This window comes from Papaver somniferum, chromosome 2 (assembly GCF_003573695.1).
Source record: "Papaver somniferum cultivar HN1 chromosome 2, ASM357369v1, whole genome shotgun sequence".
Lineage (NCBI taxonomy): Eukaryota > Viridiplantae > Streptophyta > Magnoliopsida > Ranunculales > Papaveraceae > Papaver > Papaver somniferum.
This window is the reverse complement of record NC_039359.1, coordinates 30,915,851-30,926,812: the sequence shown is the minus strand read 5'-3', so window position 1 is coordinate 30,926,812 and position 10,962 is coordinate 30,915,851. Positions and strand designations below refer to the sequence as shown.

The 10,962-nt window shown below is 36.7% G+C and overlaps 2 pseudogenes; one reads left to right on the top strand and one right to left on the bottom strand.

Moving 5' to 3' along the window:
- Positions 1 to 3,827: 3,827 nt before the first annotated feature.
- On the bottom strand, positions 3,828 to 7,068 carry LOC113350805 (annotated as a pseudogene).
- A 580-nt stretch (positions 7,069 to 7,648) lies between these two features.
- Positions 7,649 to 10,396, top strand: LOC113350804 (annotated as a pseudogene).
- Positions 10,397 to 10,962: the final 566 nt, after the last annotated feature.

Here is a 10,962-nt window from a genome sequence, read left to right as displayed (position 1 = left end):
GAGTAAAGCACAACCATTGCTGAACATTGGCAGGGCCAAGTTGCGAGGTGCAATGATTGGCGGATTTGAGTTAAAGCTGTCAGTTTCGAGTGTGTGTGCATCATATGCATGCCAAAGTGAAAGAGCAAGTTGGAGACGTTTATAAAGGAGCTTTGTAACCGAGTTTAGCATGTCCTAACCTCCTAGAACAAGTGTGGCGCCATTCTACACGCCAGCACTAAAGTTGACAGTTAAAAAGTGAACTGTGGCGGTTAGGGAACTGCCCATGGACAAATGGTTGTTCATGGGACGTGCAACTGTGTTGCATACGGATTGGCCCTGGTTCTTGGCATTATAAATAGCTAGAGAACCCTTGTAAATGAGTGTTGTTCGTTTGGGAGAAGAACCACTTATTTTGTAGAGAGAGTTACGCATTCACCAAGAGGGTGAATGGCATGTTTTGGTCCATGTAAATGAGTTAGGCTATTCAATGCGATTTTTAGGTTTTTCCTATTTCAGTTTTATTATTGCTCTCATGGTGTTCTCAAACCCATCAGAGATTTCTCATAGCCTTATAGGCGTTTCAGACGATTGTTACAACTGTTTCAAGTACATCAAGGACGATTTCTTCCGGCATGACGTGATTCAACATTCTCGTGAAGATCAACGGCTACCGGATTTGATTGTGATAATGGTGTTTTGTGCTTATTACTCCCATATGGGACAATTCCATCTTAATGAAGAAGATAATGATGAAGAAGATAAATTCTTCAAATCCAAATGGAAGAATTTTAATTCAAGTGCCATCCCTCAAGTATCATCAATTTCCTTGAAATTCATGTATTTAATACGTTTGTATTACAATTTACTTACTATTGTGATACAAAATATATGTATTTTATTATATTTTTCAATGATGTATCTTAACATGATGCTTCTTTCTATATCAATGAAATTGAGAGGATCACCTCTTTCCTTCAAAAAAAATGCAATCTTGATTAATAGGTTTATATTGAACACTCCCTATATTGTTTTTTTCTTCTTCTAAGGAAGAAATTTTATGATTCTTTTTAATAGAATTAAAACGTTACATCAGTTTCTCTTGGATGAGAACTTCAACCCAATTAGGAAGATATTGAGACAAAAACATTGAGTTTTGATTGTTCCTAACTTCTTTAAATAATATATCAACCACCTCATTAGTCTCCCTAGGTACATAAGAGCATATCCACTGATTAAATGACTTAAGCAACTCAACACAATCAATAATGATGTTTTTCGTAGTCCACTCTACACAGCCTACTTCGCCATTAATGGAATTTATGACATTTAAGTAATCTTCCTCTAGATAAAAATAATTAAAATGATGGTCCTAAGACCATCTGATGGCCTCAAGGGCATCCAGGGCCTCCGCTTTTTCTGCATCCAAAGCTACTCTTGTATTATATCATGTATCCCTACAGATCCCCGTATTATCAAGCACCACAAAACCAACACCTATCTTATTGGTCTCTTTAGAAAAAGATGCGTCAAAATTTATTTTAACAAATGGTGCTGCAGGCAAAACCCAAGGAGTAGATACTCTGTTCTGAACAAATGAGTTAGTACTCCCAGCAACAGAGACTGTATTAACTACATCAATCTATTCTAGACTGTTGAATAAGTCAGACAGTTGTGTCTATGTTAACCTGAGCATTATCAAAAATTACAGTGCATCTTAGTTCCAGATATGCAACATTATAAAGCACGACAACAATACTATATCAGTTATAGAATTCAAGTTATTACTATAATTGTGGTACCAACTTGATATCCATTCTATCACAGTCTTACCATTCATCATACCTGCATAAATAGTATTCACTGCATTCCAAATAATTTTAGAAATAATACACTCAATAAGAATATGATACATTGTCTCAACATGATTTATTACATAAAGGACAAGTATCAGGAATATCAGATACAAACCTTGCTAGCCTTACTCTAACAGATAAACAATTATTCAAGCACTTCCATAGAAAATGTAAGATTTTAAGTGGCAAATTTGTTCATCAGAAAGTTTTCTAGGGAAAGGTTGATCCATTAACCAGTGTTTCATTTATATGATTAGCATTATCTATATTTCTATAAGCAGTCTTTACATTAAAGAAACCATTTCTTGCAGGTTGTCGTACAATCCTATCCTCACTATTTTTCTGAATTCTAATCTTACATATTTCTGCCACAGTTTGATCATCAAATAAAGCAATCTATATTCCAACATTTCCTATCTTGGATGATAAGTTGATCCATTGTCTTCATATGAGTATAGACAAGGCTAGATGTTGGGGGATAACTCCAACCTGGGATCCAAATATCTTTCCATATCGATATTTTACTCTCATCGCCAATCTCCTACAATAATGCTTTCTCACAAACTCTAAGCCCCTCCAGATTCCTTTCCAAACCCAAGATCTTTTGCTGTCATCAACTTAGTGTAATGGGTTATGATCCGGAAAATACTTGTCTCTCATGATAGGAGACCAAACACTATCAGGCTCAGTTAACATTTTTCAGGTCATCTTAGCCAGAAGAGCATTATTAATGGTTTCAGGTTTCCTAATACCTAACCCTCCAACAGCCTTTGATTTAGCAACTTTATCCCACTTAATAAGCTTCTTTGAAAACCATCAATTTTATATGTTAAGACTTTTGGCATTGGAAAGACAAAAAGATGATGAGAAGCTAATGAACCTAAGACATGTTGAGTCAAAATTGTCCAACCTGATTTGTTTACATACTTACCTTTCCACAAAGTCAGTTGATCCATGAATCTATCCAACAAATAACTAAAGGTGTCCATTTTGTTTTTCTGAATTGGTAATGGCACTCCAAGATATTTATCCTGTAATCTCAGTCTCCTAATATCAAGAGTACCTGCAATTTGATTCTTAACAAGATCATCAGTTTTTGAACTAAAAGCAAGCTCAGATTTCTCAAAATTGATAGATTGCCCAGAGTATTTTCTTAAATAACTTAATGATATTGTCTAAATTTTATGCACCAGCAACATTGGCTCTTGTAAACTAGAGGCACTTGTCGGCAAAGAAAAGATGGCCAATTGGAGAACTGTTTTTAGTGACTTTTTTGCCCTGAATTTCCCCACTACACTATACATTCACTAGGAGTTTAGGAAAACATTCCACATAGATAATAAAAATATAAGGTGACAATCATCGGCCAAGTTTCTTCATGATTAAGATGATCCATTTACTTAGATGTTTCCTATCCATAAAAATGATTGAACCTAATGATATTCTTATTATCTCCTGGTCAACCATCGGCCAAGTGGATCGGGTTTTCTTCATGCTTAATAGTTGACGAGGGAGGATACATTCACACTTTTATCCATATACTTACCTCACACTTTGGGCGGTTTTTTTGCGAATAAAAATCAAATGATATCGGATTTGAAGATAATATTTTTTCGATATATCCCACTTGTAAAGTTCTGCATATCTATCAAAAAGTGAGCCAGTTCTAAAATGCTAAACCTTGTCTACCAATCTTAATTTCAATGGTTCAAAATCCATTGAAAAATCCGTTGAAAATAGTTCCCCATTCTTAATTTCGATGGTTCTAAATCCATTGAAAGATCCGTTGATTTTCAAAGTAGCTCATGGTTATACGTCTCGAAAAACGCTCATTCTCGGTATGAACGTAGAAATTTGTAAGAGGGATATGATACAATTAAGATGCTCCGCCAAGAATGTGACCAACTTAAATATCATGAAAAACCTTATGGTATCTACTATTAGAAATTGGCATGGCAAAGCTGGGAAAACAATCCAATACTGTGGCCTCTGCAGTCTGCAGCAATGACACTGCCATTTCATTTTAGTGGTTTAGAATAGTTAAGTCAATACTCTTCTGGAAACAGTTAAGCATCGAACATAATAGGAAACAAAAGGTAACTGCAGTTCTATTCTCAACTATTTTAATTTACATGACTATCAAAATTGTAAACGCGACTAAGGAGAAACCTTACAACCTTTTACTCTTGTTTCTCGATTTCTTAGATTTTTTTTGAAAATTATAGGCTTGAAGACGCGATGTAGAGGAAATGGGAAAGCTGCACGCCGAACTCGGCCTTTTCCTGAATAAAAGAATAAACAAAATCAAGAAAACATTAGAAACAGTGAAACTAAAGGAACAACAAAACTAACTGTAGATACTCGTAATTGGAGTAGGGAAGGTATGAGAGGGGTATATCAAAGCTGGCCGCACCCATGAATGTGTTATTAGGTGCAGCATATACCCCTAAATTTACTTGATACCTTTAAATGATATTAACAAAAGAGTTCCGCGAGAAAAGAAAGAATATTTTGATGTATACTGTTTACATCCTGACGGGGATTCATCACGTGCCGTACTACTCATTTCAATCATCACTTTTTGTGCATGCTTTTCCATTTCTACAAAAGAATCCTTTTGTGAAACTTCATCTGCAAACAAAGCTGCGTCCACATGCATATTAGTGTGACACTCCACGGGCTTGTCATCTGCAAGTAGAACTTTAGCATCACAACTGTTCTGTATTTCTTCCAGTTCACCTATGACAATAGGCATATCACATCCAGCTGAAACTAAATCTATTTGCTTCCTTTCTTCCGGTTCTGATACAATTTTCTCCATGTTCACAGCATCTGCACCCATAGCATCATCAGAGCTGTACCTCAGAATTTCCAATCTGAGGAAAACCATCAGACTCCATGTGAGTGGACAGCCCGGGGGATGTTTCCATTGGGAACACCAAATCATCTATCGTGGTAGTATGCTCATGATCCTTTAGTGTTAAAACTGACCCAATACTACCTGGTCCCATGGGGTTCGCTTGGCATGAGAAAGAAGTTCCACTTTCCCTCACAAAAGAGAGGCCGGACACAACATTATCAGGTAACATAGGGTCCACGTCAATAATAGAGATACAATCCTGTGATGGCGTATCATGTTGTACTATTTCAGCAGCATCCGGAACTTCATAAACCTTGTGTGAAGTCATAGGTTCTTCATAAAATATTGTAGTTTCACCTTGCTTTCGATCAGTAGAAAAAATAGGAGTACTGGAGGTTTGGTGCTCTACACAAGTACTAAATAGCGACTTTGGATGTGAAAAGGGAACTACCTCAGGTCCATCTGGTTGTTTGGAGATTTTGTCCATGTCGTGTGATTCATCAGACTTGGCATCTGAAATAGGTGTATCTTCCTGCGGTTGTGACTTGTTTTCACCAGCAGGCCACCAGTCATTTAATCTCATACCATAAGATGGCAATTCTTTGGTAACTGATGCAAAATCAATTGCCTTTGAAGTTTTTGGAACTTTATTAGAGGCAGCAAAAAACTTTGCAATATCATCCAATTGAATATCTCCTTCACCGCTGGAGATTTCATCCCAGTTATTACAGTCAGCAAACCAAGGCTCCTTCGTATCTACTCGTTGACAAGATGGAATTTTTTCGACTCTAACGGCTTCTTTGTAGAACTTTTTTTTCCTAAGTGCTCGAGCAATTAAAGCCCTAAACACGTAAGAGTGAACTGTTAAACATGTTGAACCACCTCAACGTACCTTTTGTAATAAGTTTATAAAATTGACAAATTAAAATTAATGATGAATTGTTTTTAAGTTAACAGACCTGCAATTCTTTGAAGTCGCAGCTTTTGCACGCTCCATAGAGAGGCCAAGCAAAGAGGACAGATTTGCTACATCATAAGGTCCTCTAAGTTCATTAACAGAGGATGCACCACTTGTGAAAATGATGTTTTTTCCTCGTGTCCAATCCACTAATAGCTGGAAATCGCGGTCATACATATGTATACTTGGGAAAAAGACTTGATGATTCGTTAAAATAAAATATCACAGAAATATGATAACCAAAGTTACAGGTTCTACTACGTATTACTGACTTAAGCAGCAAAATTAACATGAAATTCAAAATTCAGCTGCAATTGATAATGATGATACCAACACAATATCAGGAGTCGGGACATAATCATGTAAATTTCTATATTAACAAACCAACAACTGTTAAACCCAAACTTCATCCATCAATGCCAATGAGAGATTTATGACAAGTCCCCATGAAACTCAAGTTATAAAGAATTTGTCCAACTACAATATATCGAGATGTTACAGATTTATTTATGTGGTAAGTGGTAACATGTGTAACAATTTCTATTTGGGCAATGCAATCAAATTTTCAATTTTGTAATATGAAATTCTCACCTTAGCATTTGTAACAATTTGCCTCCTTGCTTGAATATCAGAGATAAGATGTGAATACATTATTTCGAAGTATATCCCTCGCTGCATAATAATAAACAACACCATACAAATCTTAGTGCATGCTTCAAAATAAGATGAATTAGACCCTAACTCTTATAGAGGGAAAAAAAAGAGTCAAAGAGTGCACCTCAATTGCAGCTTTAACCATGGGAAGCTTCAACCGAAAAGGTAACCTCTCCTAGAAATCAATAGCAATTAAATCCACCTCAGAAACTTTGCAGACGTGGTCAAATACAGTCTGGTTCAAAGGCTTAACAGCTACCAAATCATAAGTTTTCAGAACAGGATTTCCTGAATTTAAAACACCAGCTTGAACAATATTCTCAACAGTAACTGTTAACCTAGTATACTGACGAAAAGGAGTATTCAATGGAACCTTCAACAGTTCTCTATGAAATTTAACAGAATCAGATAGAGTTGGAGAAGCTTTTAGCAATGAAGAAAGTGGGAATAGATAAATTGTACAACGATCATTATCTGACATAACTCCTTTCATACATCTATATAAGCTACTCCACTGTAACCTAATTCCATTGCTTTTACTGCTATTTTCAATCTTGTGTTTTTCTTTCCATTATTGTCTGGTAAGGGTTTTTTTTTCTGGTTCTAGATATGGAACATTGAAATCAAAGAACACCATTTTCTGGTTCTGTAAGTGTACGATAAATTCTCTCAGCCAAAAAAAAGAAAAAAAAAAGGAATCGAAGAGAGCTCGGTTGTTGAATTCTACAGTTTAGAGTTTACAGAACGCGCGACTGCCGCATCTCAGCATGGCAAAAAGATTTCTGAGTTTACAGAAAGCTCAAGTCTTCAAAACTAAAACTTAAGGTTTGTTTGTACCTGATAAGAATCGATATAAGTTGTCTGTACCACAGTAAACTACTACCAGCCGATTATTTTTATGGGATTTCAGGTTGAATTCCCAGGGTTTAAGAAAAATAAGGTTTACACCGGTAAATCGATATTTTTGATTTAAGGGATTCGATTAAGATGCGGTGGTTAAAAATTACAGGCTTGATTTAAGATTTTTGAAGCTGAAATCCTAGGGTTCTTCTCTGCTGGTAGTGAGGGTTTCAGTTTCAGGTTCGAGAGAAAAGGAAAAGAGAGGGAAGAGAAATAGTTGGGTTTTCTTTTTTTCTCTTAGAAACGTGTCATTTTTTACTTGTGAGTAAATAGTTTTTTACTGTGTATTTGAGGGTTAGTCCACACACACAGTAGATAAAAAAACACAGTTGGTTTTAGTAGTTCAGTTTCTGTACATGTCTGTTCCGCTATCAAAATTACTAGCTCTCACTAATTATAACACTACTAAATTAATCATCAAAGAATTGAAACAACTAAAACCACTCAAAAATCATTCAAAATTCCCTTCATAATCAGAACTACTGGATTTCATTTCTGATCCAACAATGTACTCAAATTCGTGCTCCAGTTTCTTATACTCATCTCATCTTTCTTTCAATTCGAAACCCGAACATATTTGTGTTCACTTCCATTCTCAAATTCTACTCTCAGTTGGGTCCTCAGTACCACCATCATATTTTTTCTCTTTTCTATCAAATTCGGAGAAACTATTTAAAGCCAGATGCTTCTGTATACCCAATTTTGATCAAATACTGTGGTAAGGACTCCATTAGTCTTCTACACTGTCATGTTTTCAAACTGGGTTTTTCTTCTGATTCCTTTGTTCGGAATGCTGTAATGGATATGTATGCCAAATATGGATTTATTTGTTCTGCACGGCAGGTGTTTGATGAGATGTCTGACAGAAATATTGCTGATTGGAATTCAATGATTTCTGGGTATTGGAAATGGGGCTACCAAAATGAAACTTCTTGTTTGTTTGAATTAATGCGTGATAAGAATGTGATTTCCTGGACTGCTATGGTTTCTGGATATTGTAAATCCGGTGATTTGGAGAATGCAACAAAGGTTTTCAGGGAGATGCCAGAGAAAAGTGTTGTTTCTTGGAATGCTATGCTTTCGGGTTATGTACAAAATGGATTTGTCGAAGAGGGTTTGAATTTGTTTGAAGAGATGATGGATGTCACTGATATTAAACCAGATGAAACAACGTGGGTTACAATTATATCTTCTTGTGCAGCAAAGGGTGATCCAGAACTTGCTAAGTCGCTAGTGAGTTTAATTAATAGTAGGAAGATTAATCTTAATTGCTTCATTAAAACGGCACTAATTGACATGTATGCAAAATGTGGGAGTCTTGAAACTGCAAGAAGAATATTTGATGATATGGGATCTCAACGTAATTTGGTGTCTTGGAATGCAATGATATCAGCTTATACAAAGAATGCTGATTTAGCGTCAGCAAGGGAAGTTTTCAATAAGATGCCTGAAAAGAATGTTGTTTCATGGAACTCTTTGATTTCGGGTTATGCTCAAAATGGACAATCTTCCATGGCGATTGAGCTGTTCAAAGAAATGTTGAAAACAAGCAAGTTGAAACCTGACGAGGTTACAATGGTTAGTGTAATTTCAGCATGTGGACATTTAGGTGCTTTAGAATTAGGTAAAAGGGTCATCAGTTTTTGTAGGGAACACCAGATTAGGCTGAGTATTTCGGGGTATAATTCTGTGATATCAATGTACTCAAGATGTGGAAGCATAGAAGATGCAAAGAAGACATTCCAAGAAATGCCAAAAAGAGACGTGGTTTCATACAATTCACTGATTGCGGGGTTTGCTTTTCAGGGGAATGGAATCAAAGCCTTTGAGTTAATTTTGGAGATGAAAGAGGAAGGTGTTGAACCAGATGGAATCACGTTCATGGCAGTCTTAACTGCATGTAGTCATGCAGGGTTATCAAGAGAAGGTCGAGAGCTTTTCAAGTCGATTAGAAATCCAGCAGTTGATCATTATGCTTGTATGGTTGATTTATTAGGTCGAATAGGTGAACTAGATGAAGCAAAGAAGCTAGTAGATGAAATGCCAATGAAGCCTCACGCAGGAGTTTATGGAGCTCTTCTAAATGCGTGTAGACTTCACAAATGAGTTGAGATTGGAGAACTCGCTGCATATGAACTTTTTGAGCTAGAACCAGAAAATTCTGGCAACTATGTGTTACTCTCTAACATATATGCATCAATGGGGAGGTGGGAAGATGTGGAAAAGATTAGAGACTTGATGAAAAGAAAGGAGTAACAAAAACAACTGGGTGAGTTGGGTCGAATATGAGGGAAACGTTCATATATTTATAGCAGGAGATAGAGGTCACAAGTATTCAGAAGAGATTTATAAGCTTTTGAAAGAATTAGGGATGAAAATGAGAGATAGGATATGTTGCTGATAAGAGCTGTGTGCTGAGGGATGTCGAAGAGGAAGAGAAGGAAGAAATGGTGGGAACTCATAGTGAGAAGTTAGCAATTGGATTTGCACTTGTTGTGAATGGTGATAATACGAATGGAGCGATACGGGTTGTAAAGAATCTGAGGGTTTGTGGAGATTGTCACAGGTACATTAAGATACTATCAAAGTTGGTGGAGAGGGAAATAGTTGTGAGAGATAATAACAGGTTCCATTGTTTCAAGGATGGAGAATGCTCTTGCAAGGATTATTGGTGAAAAGGAAATAATCTTGCTTTTGTGTTACCAAACCGCTATGAAGATGTGAAGCTCCCGATTCTAGAACCTTGCTCTCACATTCCTGAGCCTCAACTCTGGTGTTAGTTGGATTCTACAGTTCCCGCTTAGTTGTGCTCTTGGTTGCAGTATGGCTTGGCAGAATGAGGACAGTGTCATCTGACAAAACGAGAATCAAAGAGCCATGGACCAAGTTCGGAGTCTTTATTTTCTTGCTTGCTTGTCAGAAGGCCTCGACTATAAGGGATGCCACTTGATGAACACGGTAGAGAGATGGAGTTTTAGCACGTAGTGTGATAATAGAAGAAATGAATACATCCAAGATTTTGATACAAGTTACATATGCATACAGAACATTTATTGAATATTGATCAAATAAATACTGTACAATTCATATTTTACTTGGATTTGTTTTGCTAAATTTATTTGACAGAACATTATTCAGTTACTATCTTCTCTTCCTGTTGTTATTCTCTCAAATCACACTAGTCTCTCATGGCTGCCATGAAGACGAAAGATCCACTCTCTCGAGCTTCAAATCCTTCTTGGATGACCCTTCAAATCGCTTGCCCACATGGCAAATAGGCGGCGTGGAAGTAGATTTCATGGTCTGTGTTTTGGAGGTCAGGATACTCAAGATGAGTAATGTTCAAAAAGGAAGTAGAGTGGCAGATTGGAGGAATCTAACCAGCCATTGAAGTAGTGTTCATGGTCTGTATTTGGCAGGTCGATGGAGACTACATGCACTGGAGTCATTGGAACATTGAATTCTATTCTGACTACATCAGTTTCGATGGTGGGTGCCTGTTTGGCATGTAGTTAAACGATTTGAAAGGTCTTCCAAAAACGATTTGAAGCTCAAAAGAAGGATTCTTTCGTCTTCGTCGCAGCCATGAGAGACTACTGTCAATTGAGTGATGAAATGATGGCAATCAAATGATGATGCAAATGAGAAATTGACCCTTTAAATGGTAGTTGGATAAGAATATTGAATTCCCAGAGCCCACCGTCACCAACAATCATTAGATTCAATTGATTAATAATTCGGTTTCTACCGTCTTA